Raw genomic sequence first — 17373 nt, 5'->3', positions numbered from 1 at the left:
CAAGTTTTTCTTTGCCTTTGGAGGATTCCCTTTTATTAACTTCAAGTGTCCAGATTGAGCCTCCTCAAGCAAGATGCAAAGTCAAAAAGAACAAGTCCCTGGAATGTATCATATAGGGGGTCCCTGTATTCATTGCGGTTGCGTTTTTGAAAAGGGCGATGGATGCCAAAACGACGTATACCAGGGAATTTTTCTCCTTAAGAAATAAATAATGGAATAAGGTGGATGATGCATTCACTTCACCACACTCACCTATGACAATGCTCTTTTTGCCTAAACAGTGTACCTTTTACACTGACAGGTTATAAAGTACACATTTTACACATAAAACATTGAATAAAATAACGTAGAACCCTACTAACACCATTCAAACACACAGAACATTTTAACACAGTAAATACAGAACAGTAACACAGTATAAAACAATGTCAATTTTGTTAAATTTAGGTACGGGTGGCGGCTGGGTTTTCTTGGGCTGGCTTCTCCATGGCTGGCTTTTTGGTTGCAGAAGTCTTAAAAAAGGATTTTATCAACATCTGCTCTCCTGTCTGAATCTCTGAACAAGAGATCTCCCTTTAGCAAGGCATTACATCACTGAGAGCCCTGGAGACTTTGGCAGACCGTTCACGAAAAGGATCACCGCTCTATATGATTTCCGTCATCTCATCCAGCAATCCACAGAAACAGGAGAGATTCTTTGTCGTCAGATTCTTGGCTTCCAGCCCTACATCATTGTCCTTGCTTTCTTCGGATATCCGTTGTTGGTCCAGCTCAACCAGTTCCTCATTTGTCAGTTGCTCAGCATGAGACTCCAACAACTCCTGTACATCATCCTCCTCCACTTCCTCAAAGCAGACATCCTTCATCAACTTAACAATTTCTTGCTCAAGACCAGGAACAGCATCAAATCCCATGAAGCTGCGGACAGCATCTAGCCATGCACAGCGCTAAACACCGTTCATACATTGTGAAGGGACCTCTTCCCACAACACATCAATGTTTTCCAAGCCGTTCAAGATATTGTAGGACTTCCAAAACTCCTTTACACTGGGCTTTCCTTCACCTGCCATCTCCTTAATCAGCATGGAGGACGTCCTCCGTAGGTAATAAGCCCTGAACGTGGCCAGCGGACGCAAATACAGTACTGTACAATAGGAGAAGGTGTTCCACTTCATGTCGGTCCTGATCCGTGCAAACGACAGATATCTGGACCAATGTAAACTGGAACACCTTGCCCTATTGATGAGTGACGGATATCCAAACAGGTAAGGGGGGCAGGGGATCCATACCGGGGACCCCCTGCATTCCTGGGATCAAAACAGGCACAGGATTTGCTTTTGAACATATTGTTTTTCAGACTACTACAGTAAATAATTAGGGGATAGCCGTGTTAGTCTGTATCCACAAAAACAAGGAGTCCAGTGGCACCTTAAAGACTAACAGATTTGTTTGAGCATAAGCTTTCATGGGTAAAAACCCCACTTCTTCAGATGCATGAAGTGAAAATTACAGATGCAGACAACTATACTGACACATGAAGAGAAGGGAGTTACCTCACAAGTGAAGAACTAGTGCAGACAGGGCTAATTCGATCAGGGTAGATGTAGTCCACTCCCCATAATAGATGAGGAGGTGTCAATTCCAGGAGAGGCAAAACTGCTTTTGTAATGAGCCAGCCACTCCCAGTCCCTATTCAAGCTCAAATTAATGGTGTTAAATTTGCAAATGAATCTTAGTTCTGCTGTTTCTCTTTGTAGTCTGTTTCTGAAGTTTTTTTGTTCAAGCATAGCTACTGTCAAATCTACTACAGAATGTCCAGGAAGACTGAAGTGTTCTCCTACTGGCTTTTGTATGTTACCATTCCTGATGTCTGACTTGTGTCCATTTATTCTTTTACGTAGGGACTGTCCAGTTTGGCTAATGTACATGGCAGAGGGGCACTGCTGGCATATATAACATTATATATGGCTGATGTGGTTGGGTCCTTTGATGGTGTCGCTAGGGTAGATATGGGGACAGAGTAGGCAACCCGAAACAAAATACTCACCAGCAACTACACACCACACCACAGAAACACTAACCCAGGAACCAATCCCTGTAGCAAACCTCATTGCCTACTCTGTCCCCATCTACTCTAGCCACACCATCAGAGGCTCATTCACCTGCACGTCTACTAATGTTATGTGTGTCATTATGTGCCAGCAATGCCCCTCTGCCACGTACATTGGCCAAACTGGACAGTCCCTACGTAAAAGAATAAATGGACACAAGTCAGAGATCAGGAATGGTAACATACAAAAGCCAGTAGGAGAACACTTCAGTCTTCCTGGACATTCTATAGCAGATTTGAAAGTAGCTATGCCTGAACAAAAAAAATTCAGAAACAGACTTCAAAAAGAAACAGCAGAACTAAAATTCATCTACCACCGGACTCCTTACAGTAAATTATTGTGGCTCAAAGGAAAAGTGGTGGCTCCCCTGCTGCTGATTACAGTAAGTGTCTGCCTGACATTACTCCTTTTACAGCTGTACCACTACTTCAGCTTCAGCTGTGGTTGAGAACAGCCACAAGATCATAAATATGCTGCTTTTGCTTACTACGCTCAAGACTAAAGATAGCAGGTTGTGCCTTCTGTGAGTTTTCTAAATTTACTGCAATCAAATTTCACTTTTGGTTCACATAATTCAGAACTAGAAGAAGATCTTGCTACTGTTCAGATTAAAATTGCCAAAGTGAAGACATTATAATTTAAGTGAAATCCTTGAACATTTCATCAGTACAGTGCATTTAACCCTCTGCATTGTTTTGACAACCTCTGGGTGCCCACCGCAACTCTTAATTAGTGAGCAGGGTCTCATGCCTCAAACGTTAAATAGGATTGGGAGTAAAACACACCTTTAACATGGCAGATCAAAGTCTCTGCACTTAGCCATGCTGCCTCACAGAATTTGCCAGATTTGTGCATTTAATTATACTTTCTGTAAAATGCTTTTTTAACCCGCTGCTTTACATCTGCTTATAGTTGGTCTAGAGAGGAGGTGGCGGCCGACCACCTACTCCTGATGCCAGCTTTATGTTTGTTTTTGAGTTCACATGAGAGAAAGCTGTGCTGCAGTGCTGAAGGCCCAGAGTTCAAACCTTACCAATGCCACATGGAAACGTGTTGCTACAGTTGCCATTAAATTTCTCTTTTTTGAGAGAGAAATTGCATACAAGAACTATACTACATGAATATTAGTGTTGCAAAGCCAAGCAAGTTAGAACTGCTGAATTATGATCACATGGGCTTTGGAAATACTTTTGTGCAGGAAAATAAGGATAGACTCAAGCACAGCCAGAGCAGGAATGTAAAGGGTATCCATGTCAATTCAGAGTACATCCTCTCCCTCAGACTGAGCTACTTCAGTCTTTCTAGGTTTACCACAAGACTTGAGGCTGAAAAGGAAGGCCAGCAAGTCATGGACAAAAGATGGATCCAACATCACAGTAAGTAATTGCTAAATGGGGTGATCCAGTGGTTAGATGTACCTCTAAGCTCAAGTTCACCAAGGTCCATTTCTCTGGAGGACAAGCTACCGAAACAGCTCCAAGCCAACCAACGAGACCAAGGGTAGCTTGAGACCTTTTTATTTAGGTTTCAGAGTGGTAGCTGTGTTAGTCTGTACCAGCAAAAAGAATGAGGAGTACTTGTGGCACCTTAGAGACTAACATTTATCCATGAAAGCTTATGCTCAAATAAATTTGTTAGTCTAAGGTGCCACAAGTACTCCTCATTCTTTTATTTAGGCATTACTATCAGGAAGTTAGAAGTGAGCTTTGTGTGATTTAACCATATACAACAAATTGTTTTATATAAGTGGGCCTGCTGTTTCATTACTGTAGTATCCATTGATTCAGCATTTGCTTCACTGCCTAAGGAAACATCCAGATGTTGCAGGAGTGTTGTTGAGGCTGCACATCTTCAAAGCACCTGAGAACAGTACCTGAGAGAACTAACACTAGTCAACTCAAGCACCTCAGTCAGCAGAGGGGCAAACAGCATCCTTTATATTTTCAAATTAGTTATTTAACTGGATTTGGCAGTTTACCAGACTTAGGGCTTGGCTACACTTGAGATACAGCGCATTAAAGCAGCCCTGGGTGCCCTAGCTCACTACCCTCCACACTGGCAAGGCACGTAGAGTGCTCTGACTCCACAGCTAGAGCGCTGCTGGTACTCCACCTTGGCAAGAAGATTAACGTTTGCTGCGTCTTGGCTGAAATGCCTGGGCGTCAGTGTGAACGAGGTGTTGCATTACTGCGCTCTGATCAGCCTCCGGAAACGTCCCATAATCCCCTTAAGTCAAGTGGCCACTCTTGTCATTGTTTTTGAATTGCTGCAGAAATGCAGATATGCCCTTTGAAAGCTCCGTTTCTGACAGACGGCTGCTTACCGTCTGTGTGGAATGCGGGGGGGGGGGGGGGGGGGGGAAGAGTCTGCTGCTGTCCGAACTTACAAGACAGCATGCTGACATGCTCAGCCCTCCAAAAACCCACTCTCTCCCCCCCCATACACACAACACACTCCCTGTCAGTCACACTCCACCCCCCATTTGAAAAGCACATTGCAGTCACTTGCATGCTGGGATAGCTGCCCATAATGCACCACTCCCAATCCTGCTGTAAGTGCTGCAAACGTGGCCACGCCAGTGTGCTTGAAGCTGTCAGTATGGACAGACGCTCTCCGAAGGCTGGTTTAACTCAAAGCGCTCTACATCTGCAAGTGTAGCCATGCCCTTAGAATTTAACAGTTTACAGCCTGCCACCCACCCTCCTTCATTATGTACAATGTGTTCAGTCTCCATCAACACACCTCTTTTCCCGAAGCTGCAGGGTAATTACAAAACCGATGAAGAACACAGGCAGTCAAAAACAATGCTTTTGAGAATGAAAATTACTGTAAATAGCCGATAAAAAAATTAACAGTAAATAAGCCCACAATCAGATAAATATTATAATTCTCTAAAACAGCCTAATCTGAACTAGCTAGATTTACTAGAAACCAGTAGAGCAGAAGAGCATTTTGGAAAGATACAAGAGAGGGAGGAGTTAAAGACGAGATATTAATTGATCCTTCTTGGTTTGTTCAGTTACAGGACATTTCAGATCTATGACATCAGCTTGGCAGAAACCAGGGTTCTGAGACCAAGTATTTAAGATATTTTGATTGTTCATTATTCAATACTTACTAAATAAGCGAGCTGCTCCAGTAAGATAAATTGCTGCCATTGCCAGACTAAGTAAATGCATGCATTTCATGGACAAATGCAAATCGCTCATGCTACATTTGATGCCCAAGGCGCACACATGCAGGCTTTAATACAGATGTATCATTCTCAGCTGCACAAAGCCATTTGTTCTTATGATCTTTCCTTTGTTTTTCCAACTGGGTTTGGCTCATCTAGTTGCAAGGCATTTCAGGGCCTTAAGAGTTAAGAATGTTTAAGGACAGCTCTTTTCCTTGCAATGCTTTCTTTAATCACCAACTTCAAGGAGGTATATCTTAGTGCAGGGATGGCTCCAGCTACTGAATTTAATAAACTGGGCTGTAAAGCTGAACAGTGCAAGTCTCAACACCCGAATTTGGTTAGATATGGCATTAAATGCATCATATATAACAAAGTAAAAAGTAGATAAACTCCAGAGTATGGAAAGTAGAGTTTAGTGACCAGTAATAGTCTCAATTAGAGCTAATTATAGAAAGTTTTAGAGCATTTAAGAACTAACAGAGGAACGTTCTGTGTGGTTTAAAAATGAGAACAAAGACCTTGATTAGGAACCCAAGATGCTGCTCTCTGCAGTATACTATTCTAGGAGGAGGGGGAGTTTTTTTCCTAACCCTATGGGTTTTACTGGAACCAGTTTTCCCCTAATTAAGTGCCCAGGCAACTTCCTCCATAGATATCTGCAGAGATGGAACCCTCCAAGGAGATGCAACTTTAAGTACTCACTTAACCCTGACTTGGCAGCTCATTCTCTGCTAAGAGGAAGCTTACACAACCTAACAGCTATTATCCTGCAGTTCTCAAAGAGATGCACATTTTCCTTTCCTGAAGAGAAGGCTAAAAACACTGGGATTGAAGCCAATACTTTATCTAAAAAACTGTCCACGTGCTGCAGATAGAGATTCTAATCCAAACTTGCTTGCTTTAATATTGTTGCTCAGAAGAAAGGGGTGCCAACAAGCAGCTTTGGCTTTGAATATACACTATACATGGTAAAGGCTTCATTAATCAAGATTAATGATCGTATCACACACATGGCGTATCTGGAGGCTGTTTTGCCATTTAGTTCTCCACAGATTAGGAAATAGCTTGTACAAACAAAGGCCTGGTCTTCACTACGGGGTTAGGTCGAAATTAGCCGCGTTAGGTTAATTTAAAAATGACCGCGTTCACACAACCAACCCCGTTCTGTCGACCTAAAGGGCTCTTAAAACCGACTTCTGTACTCCTCCCCGACAAGGGGAGTAGCGCTAAAATCGACCTTGCTGGGTCGAATTTGGGGTAGCGTGGATGCAAATCGACAGTATTGGCCTCTGGGAGCTATCCCAGAGTGCTCCATTGTGACCGCTCTGCGCAGCGCTTTCAACTCCAATGCACTAGCCAGGTACACAGGAAAAGCCCCAGGAACTTTTGAATTTCATTTCCTGTTTGGTCAGTGCGGCAAGCTCAGGAGCACAGGTGACCATGCAGTCCCAGAATCGCAAACGAGCTCCAGCATGGACCAAAAGGAAGACATTGGATCTGGATTACTGTATGGGGAGAAGAATCTGTGCACGCAGAACTCTGATCCAAAAGAAGAAATGCAAATATATTTGCCAAAATCTCACAGGGCATGTTGGACAGAGGCTACACCAGGGACACACAGCAGTGCCGCGTGAAAGTTAAGGAGCTCAGGCAAGCCTACCAAAAGACAAAGGAGGCAAACGGTCGCTCCGGGTCAGAGCCCCATACATGCTGCTTCTATGAACAGCTGCATGGCATTCTAGGGGGGGGACCCTACCACTATCCCACCACTGTCCGTGGACCCCTGCAAGGGGGTAGTCTCATGCCGCACGGAGGAGGATTTTGTGGATGAGGAAGAGGAGAAGGATGAGGAAGAGGAGAATGCGCAACAGGCAAGCGGTGAATCCGTTCTCCCCAGCAGCCAGGACCTTTTCATCACCCTGGAGCCAATACCCTCCCAAGGCGGGATCCCCGACCCTGAAGCCGGAGAAGGCACCTCTGGTGACTGCACATTTGTAACTACAATACAGGGTTTAAAAGCAATAGTGTTCACGGTCACCTGGTTGAAATAGGGGAATTTTTGTAAGGGAACAGTAAAAGGACATCTACCCGAATACTGCAGCCTCTCCTTTTAAATGTGAAGCCCAACCCATTGCTTGCTCTGGGAAAGGGGGGTGATGCAGTTTGAAAACATTCCGAAATGTTATGAAGGTGTAAGAAGCCAACCCAATTTTACTCTCCCTTTTTATCTCCCCCCAGGTGCAAATGTTTCTGTGCTCCCCTTATCTCCCTCCCTGAGGTTATCGCAGATTAGAAGGTGAAAAAAAGGCACTTGCGATGACATGTTTTCTGAGCTCATGCAGTCCTCCCGCATTGATAGGGCACAGCTTAATGCATGGAGGCATTCAGTGGCAGAGGCCAGGAAAGAATTAAGGGAGGGCAAAGAGCGGAGGCAGGGAGCGATGCTGAGGCTAATGGGGAAGCAAACGGATATGATGAAGCGTCTGTTGGAGCCGCAGGAAAGCCAACAAGAGCACAGCCGCCCCTCCACCCCCCCCGCATCCTCTGTATAACCGCCTCCCCATGTTGCATAGCCTCCTCACCCAGACGTCCAATTACGTGCGGGGGGGGGGGGGGGGGGGGGAGGCTACGGGCACCCAGCCACTCCAGAGGATGGCCCAAGCAAGAGAAGGCTGTCTTTCAAACCAACAGTTTGATTTTTAATGTGGCTACAATAAACAACGTGGCCTTGTCCTTCCCTCCTCCCACTCCCCACCCAGGCTACCTTGTCTGCTATCTCTTCTTTTTTTTTTTTTAAGAAGGAAAGAAGGAAAGAATGCATGGTTGCAAAACAAATGTTACTTTATTTCGAAGAGGAGAGGGTAGTTGGCTTACAGAGAATTAAAATCAACAAAGGGGGCGGGTTTACATCAAGGAAAAACACACACAACTGTCACACCGAAGCCTGGACAGTCATGAAACTGGTTTTCAAAGCCTCTCTGATGCGCAGCATGCCTTGCTGTGCCCTTCTAATCGCCCTGGTGTCTGACTGCTCAAAATCGGATGCCAGGCTACTTGCCTCAACCTCCCACCCTGCCATAAAGGTCTCCCCCTTACTCTCACAGATATTACGGAGCACACAGCAAGCAGCAATAACAATGGCAATGTTGGTTGCGCTGAGGTCTAACCTAGTCAGCAAACAGCGCCAGTGAGCTTTTAAACGTCCAAAGGCACATTTTACCACCATTCTGCACTTGCTCAGCCTATAGTTGAACTGCTCCTTACTACTGTCCAGGCTGCCTGTGTATGGCTTCATGAGCCGTAGGAGCAAGGTGTAGGCTGTGTCTCCAAGGATAACTATAGGCATTTATAGCTATTACCAGCAGGAGAGTGGGGTGGGAGGAGGTATTTTTTCATGCTTTATGTGTATAAAAAGATCTTCTACACTTTCCACAGTATGCATCCGATGAAGTGAGCTGTAGCTCACGAAAGCTTATGCTCAGATAAATTGGTTAGTCTCTAAGGTGCCACAAGTACTCCTTTTCTTTTTGCGAATACAGACTAACACGGTTGTTACTCTGAAACCTATAGGCATTTCAACATCCCCAAGAGTAATTTTCTGGTCTGGGAAGTAAGTCCCTTCTTGCAGCTGCTCGAACAGCCCGGAGTTCCTAAATATGCGAGAGTCATGCACCTTTCCCACCCATCCCACGTTGATGTCGGTGAAACGTCCCTTGTGATCCACCAGTGCTTGCAGCACCACTAAAAAGTACCCCTTGCGGTTTATGTACTAGTTGGCAAAGTGGTCCGGTGCCAAGATCGCACCACCACAGTTAGGGAACCCCATTGCAGCAAAGCCATCCAGTATGGCCTGCACGTTTCCCAGAGTCACTACCCTTGGTAACAGAATGTCAATGACTGCATTAGCTACTTGGATCACAGCAGCCCCCACAGTAGACTTGCCCACTCCAAATTGATTCCTGACTGACTGGTAGCAGTCAGGCGTTGCAAGCTTCCACAGGGCTATCGCCACTTGTTTCTCAACTGTCAGGGCAGCTCTCATCTTGGTATTCCTGCACTTCAGGGTGAGGGAAAGCAACTCCCAGAGTTCCAGGAAAGTGGCCTTATGCATGCGAAAGTTTCGCAGCCACTGGGAATCATCCCATACCTGCAACGCTATGCGGTCCCACCAGTCTGTGCTTGTTTGCCGGGCCCAGAATCAGAATTCCACTGTATCAACCACGCCACTGCCGCCATAATTTCCCAACTGCCACATCCCGTGCTTTCAGGAATGTTGTGCCCATGTCCTCATCAAAATCTTCCTCGTGCTGGTGTCTCTTAGCCCGGTTCTGCATATACTCCAGGATAATGTGCGAGGTGTTTACAATGCTCACAACAGCAACGGTGACGGTGAGCAGAGTGGGCTCCATGCTTGCAGTGGTATGGCGTCTGCAGGAGAGCAGAGTTGCAGCAGAAAAGGTGGATGACGACTGTTAGCAGTAGTACAGCACCCAGGAGGACCAGAACAGATCCCCTGAGCTTGTCGCTGGGGAGCAGGAGAGCAGAGTTGCAGCAGAAGCGGTGTATGACAATGCTCAGCATTCCTACTGCACCGTCTGCTGACGGCAGCACCCAGGACAGAACAGCTGCGATGACAGTGAGCTGAGCTGAGCAGGCTCCATGCTTGTCATGGTATGGCGTCTGCACAGAAAAAAGGCGCAAAACGATTGTCTGATGTTGCTTTCACGGAGGGAGGGGAGACTGACGACATGTACCCAAAACCACCCGCGACAAACGTTTTTGCCCCATCAGGCATTGGGAGCTTAACCCAGAATTCCAATGGGCGGGAACTGTGGGATAGCTACCCACAGTGTACCACTCCGTATGTCGATGCTAGCCACGGTAGTGAGGACGCACTCCGCCGACTTAATGCGCTTAGTGTGGACATACGCAATCGACTGCATAAAATCGATTTCTAAAAATTAGACTTCTATAAGATCGACCTAATTTCGTAGCATAGACATACCCTAATATGGAATCAAGCAGTTTCCAGAAAATATTAGATGCAGACAGCTACCCTGAACACCAGGATGTTTTATGCACAACCTTTATTACTGAACTACTTTTTGGACTGTAAGATACTTTACTCTGCTATTCCGAATACTATTTTGGTTCTTTAATTTCTGATCTTTATGGTTGGCATTCAACTGGACTACTTAAGACCCGAGTGCCGGACACCACAATTATTTTGAATTTCTGCTTACCTTCCTTTGATTTGCATCTTACTGAATCACCATCTTAACTGTAATAGTAGATGGCAGAGCCTATACTATCTGGGTGTAGATGTGCTACAGTTAAAGGGCAATTGGTCCAGCAAGTGTTCAGGATCCAGTAGGGTAACACCTCCGTGAGTATTTCTACATTCGAGACAGTCTAAAAGGTTTTCATTTCAAAAGATTCATTTGCTGTCTTAAGCCACTGTTCTAATATCACTAACGAGACCGATTGCTAAAACTCCTAAGCATATTGAACTTGAATACCAACTTATGTTTAATTCTACAGGAACTGTAATACTACAACTGAATTTTAGATAACTTTCTACCCAGTGTGCTGTTTAAGCTATATGGACACAAGTTTCCTGATTTCGTAGTTACTATTACACTCAAGTTACTCCAGTGAATCAATGGTATCACTGAATATTTCTGTGGCACTGCCATCTAACCTTATCCAGTAGATCTGTACTCAAGTAGAATTTCAGCTCTCATTTGAAAGAAGTTTCTAGGCCTTTTCTTTAAGGAAAAACTTTGTTATAGAAGACAAATGTACACTGATGGCAAGAGTTGGAAGCATACCACTTTTTTCCTAATCGTGTGTTACCTAGTCCACTTTGACTAGCTCCACAGGCAGATGTATAAAGCCAGAGCCACAGAACCCTACATTTTGTTAAATTCCTAAGCATATTTGTGAGTAAGGTAGGAGGGAAAGTGCTACGCAGGGTTAGTCTATAGGAGTATAATGTAGTAAAGTCTCATTCCGTGGGCAAGTTAGTGATAGACAGGTAAAGGGAGGTGTAATCGGATCTGTATAAATCTATAGAATCATCGTTTTCATGGTGTCACTCTCTGCTACATGGCAAGAGTGACTTGCTGCCCTCCCAGCCCCAGGTCCTCCAGTTGCTGGAATTTTAATATAATTTTGTTGGAAATGGGTCAAGTTCGATATCACTTGAAAGTCCTTTCTCCCACAAACACAATGGTACCAAACATGACAAACCCAGAACTGTTAATTATGCTTCTATACAGGGATGCATTGCTTACATAAAAGAAGATACTGATTTTGGTAGTGCTAGGGAAGTTAGCCTTGACATGTAGGACTGAACACATTTATTCATCAAAGTCATCAGTGTCATCTCCATCTAGAGCACTGCTGCTAGACATGGTTCTCACCAATCCTTGTCTGCACTCCACACATCTGTGTATAAGGCAGGCTGCTGGCCAAACGTTTGCAGGGTGGTGTGCATCTGGTCTTTGTTCACAAGCATTTGATTAGCTGAAGGACTGATACTGGACTGCATGGTATTTCACACATAACTGGTGTGCTCAGTCCATTTGCCAAGACCTCTCCATGCCAGATAGTGGAGGGTAGTTTTGGACATACTCGATCATCCCAGAGCTATTCCATTGCTTGATAATTTGCCCTCTTGATAGCAGATATAAATTTTTCTCCTTTGTCTGATTCTTGGAAAATATCCATCAGTGTAGCTCTGCAAGTGTCACAATGTTAGTCTTCAAACAGTAAACTCAGTAAATGCACACCTCCAGTGCATTTATGACCTCATCAGTGATATCTCAGCCATTCTGAGTACCTTCAAAGCTAGGAGAGTGTCTTGGAGGCTGAATCAAATACCTTCCAGTAAGTTAATTTGGTCTCTGCAACCAACCCTCCAGCAGTATCACATCCTGAAAGGGCCCAGAAACCTGGCAGCACAGTCATGGGTAAGGAATGGTGTCCCCAGCCTCTGTTTGTCAGAGGGTGGAGATGGATGGCAGGAGAGAGATCACTAGATCATTACCTGTTAGGTTCACTCCCTCTGGGGCACGTGGCATTGGCCACTGTCGGTAGACAGGATACTGGGCTGGATGGACCTTTGGTCTGACCCAGTATGGCCATTCTTATGTTCTTATATTCTTAGCTTTTAATGGTGCGAGTGATGGGAACACATCATCTCTGACAGAAACAGCAATTCTGTTCCCCAGCAGCAGGCACAAAAACAGAACCTTGCAGAAGTCTTGGAAAGCATCTCACAGAAAGCACTACAACATCTGTCACGTACAAAAGTCTAGCGTTTAGCAGCACCTCTCTATGGCATTGATGGTATGCAAGATCATTTTAGTGTCAGCCTCCTCATGGGAACTATGAAGAAACTACATAGAGTGCAAGGTAGCATCGCCATTATGCCATGTGATGATGAAATTCTTCGAGCAATTCTTTTTTTCCTTCAAAGTACATCGTTAACCCATCCTTTCTGCAATTACAAAACACCAGCTTCTTCATTTTGACACTAGAGGTGTTTGTAGAGTCAATGATTTTATATTGTACCTGTCCAATACCATGGAGTCTCTTCTTTCTGGTAAGATTTTTAATTGATTCCTTTACACGTGTGTCCACAGGAGATGGACTTCATCCTAGGTCCAGTATGTTCGTGGTAGCCTTATAATGAAATGTTCAGCCAAATCTCAGCAGGTGTTAACAGTTTCTGGTTTGTTAAGAACTTGCATCTCAGCCATACTATCTACGATTGCTATGCTGAAAGGCCTCTGCTAGCATAAGGTACTGACCATGTTGTCAGTAGGTGCTGGTTTAGGAAGACCATGAAGGATACGCATTAGTTTGCTTTTTGCTGGGCACATATGCAGTGTTCTGTCTTATTCAAACATTTGTTGCTCTTCAATCCCATTCAAAGCACATAATTCTTAGCTCTTAGCCTCCACTTCAGCCATCCCCACCACTTTCCCATCCATCAGAGCCACGACAAGGCAATTCAGAACTCTAGCAGAGTCCCACAATTTGCAGTAAAAATTTAAAAAAAGTCTATTTATTTCTATTGATTTTACCTGTTGACACAACACATTACATGCATTACTGCTGTAGCACTCAATATAATATGCAATGTCATATGCTTGGGCCTCTTTTGGGCCAGTGTACCCACTTAAGTCATTCTCACCAAGTGTGACTGTCATACAAATTCTCACCTGTTGTGTTGAAACTGTGATTAATGGATGCTTCTGCACTTCCAGCTTACCCTAGAAGAAGCCGGTGTTCCTCTCAAAATGTGTGCCATGGAACATAGCATAAGACGAGTCTTGCGCACAGCTGGCACTTGTCCCAGCATCTTCAATTTTTTCCTAATGCTTAATGTACTTCCTCTCCAACTTTGCCAAAAATTCAGTTTATGGGTGCACATAAGGTGCCACTGAGTGCTGTGTTTAACCAAGCCTCTGCAGCAGTACTCTCCAAGGATTTAGCTACTAGTTGGTACTCTGTCTCCCCACTGATGCCTTAAAAATGATCAAGACCAAAGTAAAAACAAGGATTTTGTAATAAATTACTTAGGGATTGTAATTATGTTACGTAATGTATGTGCATACCATTTGCAGATGGATTTCACTAATTTCTGGCTGGGTGCTGACATCTTATCAAGTGCCTCATTACAACTCGTTTGGCATAACAAACAAAGTGATAATCAAAATCACTGATACACTTCCTTTTTGCCAATGATGGCAAATCAACTTGAAGCCCTCCTTCCATTTATAGTAATCTGTAATATTAAAAAAAAATTCACCAGGTAGCATGTTGTGAGCATTAACTGGTAACAGTGCTGTCAGAGGAGGACCACAATTTAACTTGTGAGGGCTACATGTTTGACACGCCTGTGTTAAAGTACAATTAAAAATATGTATATTTGAGAAAATGTTTAAAAATCAACATCTACACAATTGGTCTAGGTCTGTCTTGTTTGGTACCCTTGTACTCATGGGAAAAAGGACTTTCGAATGATAACAACTCGGCCCATTTCCAATGAAATTATATTATCAAAATTTTCACCAACTACAGGGCCGTGGGGGGAGAAGAGAGGAGGAGGGCAGCAAGTCCCCGCTGCCCCAGCATGCTGCAGAATGACACTACTGAAATTATGATTCCACAGATTTTTAAGAATGAAATGACCCCCCCCACACACCTTTCTATCAACCTGCCCATAGAATTACACACTCACAGACTAATTCCATCTCAGCTAAATACTCTGCTGACCAATTAATGTGATTTTGGGGCCAAAGGAAAGGCACTCAGAAGTATGATGCAGAATGGTCTAGTGAACCAAGCGTAGGATTGAGAACAAGGAAGTCCTGAATTCCTGATGCCCACTGACAGTGGACACAGGCTTTAAAAACTCCCCTGCAGTAACTCATTGATATCAGCATGGTTATTATACTAAGTTTTAGTATAATAAATACAAATTATTTTTACTCATTTCACCTGCCTTTAAATGGCAACTTTTCACTTTGATGGAAAGGTTCATGTAAATTTGTAGTTAAAGTACCTATTGTATGCTCTGCTGAACTGCTATTATGAGTAGCTCTGGCACCAATACACTGAAAACTATTCCTTTTAATCAGCAATGGAAGAACACTGATGCCAAAACTACAGTAAGGATTAGCTCTTCCCTACAGAGAATGTCATTAGCTTCATGAAGTATGATGCCAATTCCACCCTCCTCCTCTCCCTAATCTGACATGCAGCTGGTTATCTGGAACAGCAGGGTGAAGGGGTAGGAAAGGGGGGAAAACAAACAGACTGCACAGACTTATAGCACCCCGTAGCAGCTGCCTGCAAGGTGCTTATCTTAGGACCCGAATCATTAGACTACATCCTGCCCTTGCAGGGAGTAAGCTTGACCAAAAAAGTCCTCTTTTTCTGAACAGCCATAGGGCAGATCTTCCAAAGGCAAAATAGGTAGTTGGGCACCTGGTGCCTTTGAAAATTTTGCCCTGAGCAGGTAGAATTCATAGGTAGGGTAGTTACATAGTTGCTGATGGTGTTTAATGTAACAGATACTATGATGATGGGCATTTTATATGTGCTATTACATGACAATGAATTTCTGACCAAAATAAGAGGAGTCCTTTCCCCTTTTTCTAACCTATTTTCCTCAAATGTGCTGCCAAATGTCTTCCACTTCATTTCTGGGCAACACTTGAGTGAACAGATGGGGACTAGCATGCTAACTTATTTAGATCAATAGAAAGCTCTCAGTTTTACATTGATCCATATTATTTCCAATGAAAGAACCCCAATAACCTCCAGTCTGCTTTTATGACAGCCAGTGAAAGACAGCAAGAACTGAACTAAACACAAGTGACACAAAGATATCCATATATGAAAATTATAACCCACTTAATATTTCAGTGCAAGTTTATAAACAGTGTATTTGGTTTTACTCCTGAGTTAGTTGAAATGTCTACTGTTTTGGTACTTAGTGCATCATCATAAGTGAAATATGCCAAAATCTGGTCTATGTAACAGAATTCCTAGTTCCAGTGAGAATATAATGTTCCCACACCCACCACTTAAGTGTACAACTTTCCCAAAATCCAGATAAACCATTTATCACAAGAAGTTCAAATCTGGCTACTTTTAAGACATCTGAACTTCACCTGGTAAATTAATTTAAGGAGACATTAATTCCTACCGCAAAAATTACAGCTTCAAGAAAGAAATACCCTGATGAAAATAGCCTAAAGCTTCTACTCTTGCACTTCTGCATTATTCACCAAAAAATTATTTCCCCTCTCGCTAATCAGTAATTAAGTAGTCATATTTCTGAAGCAATGTGAACACATTCATAAGATTATGGCAACATCTCTAAGATCAATGCTACATTATTACACTATTCTAAAAAGATTTTACAGAATGCCAGCTGAACCTGCGAAAAGTACTCTGGCTTTGCCCATGTAGTCTCCTTATTCATCTGCAGTTTCTAAACTTGCTTATTTCAGAGGGATTTGGGGATGACAATAAGCATGCTCAGACATGATTGAAACAGAAGTTGATGCAGCTAAACTGCACTCTCTCAGTGACAATCCACAAAAGCCTCTGTTAACGTCGCCCAGATTTTGGTCCGTCAGGCCTCATATTTCAAAGCCAGTAGATAATAACAGTTTATTACAACAAAGTTGGGGGGGAGGGGGCAGAGGAGTCAGATATACATAGTAGGTCCATCAAACCCCTATAAATCCTTAGGCTCGTTATAAATTAAGTGCTGGTGATTCAGGCTCAAAGCTTGCTCTTAACATTGTTACCCTAATGAGTAAGCACCCACCGAGAAACAAAATCTTCAGAATTCATGAGGAAAGGACAAAAGGAGGATAAGATCATAACAGTTGAAGATGATTGTTCAGAAATACAGGTTATGTTTCAGATATCCTCTCCAGGTTAATTGCCCAAGGAGAATCGTTCAAGTTCTAGTTTTGCTGTTCCTAGTTAGTGCTGTTTGCAGCTCCAGCGTGAAATGAGCTTTAGTTAATTTTTACTGCTTCTGCTAGACCCCTAGATGGTGCAAAGTACTGTTATACTAAAAATTAAATCAGTAGTACTAAGAGAAGAAAGGGAAGCAGAGAACACATTAAAAGGAAAAAGGAGGAAAACTGAGTAAAAAGATAGACCGAGGAAGAGAGAAAAGCAAAAAAGTGATCTTTTACAAGTGCCTTAAATGATGTAGTCATTTAATAGACATTATATAGTATTAAAAAAACTGGGAAAGCTTTCAGATGGATTGTCTTCACTGCAAAGTTAACCTGAGTTGCAACTTAAGTGTTCATATTAACTAGAGTCCTGTTCACACAGAAGAACGTGCAACTTCAGTGTGGTGGTGCTTTTAACTTGAATTGGCCAGCCTGTCAGGAGGCATAAGCTACAGCTCGAGTTAGCACAACTTGTCAGCTGCTAACACAAAACAGGTAGAACATTATTTTGCAGCGTGGCTACTCTCACTCGATCAATGTTACTCAAGTGTAAACCTAGGTTAACTCTGCAGTTGAAATATGGCCA

At 43.4% G+C, this 17373-nt stretch overlaps 1 protein-coding gene across 8 annotated transcripts in view; it reads right to left on the bottom strand.

The window, feature by feature from the left end:
- The window catches only part of AP2A2 (adaptor related protein complex 2 subunit alpha 2), a 102727-nt gene that overhangs the window by 73606 nt on the left and 11748 nt on the right, over nucleotides 1–17373 (bottom strand). The window contains exon 1 of one of the 8 annotated variants that reach the window (XM_043547938.1): nucleotides 10148–10152. The exons of the other annotated variants lie outside the window; for them this stretch is intronic. The gene's annotated coding sequence lies outside the window, so the exon portion shown is untranslated. Of the gene's footprint in view, nucleotides 1–10147; nucleotides 10153–17373 lie in introns of those variants that run through there. 8 annotated transcript variants of the gene reach the window in all.

This window comes from Chelonia mydas, chromosome 6 (assembly GCF_015237465.2).
Source record: "Chelonia mydas isolate rCheMyd1 chromosome 6, rCheMyd1.pri.v2, whole genome shotgun sequence".
Taxonomy (NCBI): Eukaryota; Metazoa; Chordata; order Testudines; family Cheloniidae; genus Chelonia; species Chelonia mydas.
Note: the sequence above shows the minus strand (reverse complement) of the source record. Positions and strands in the feature narration are given on the sequence as shown.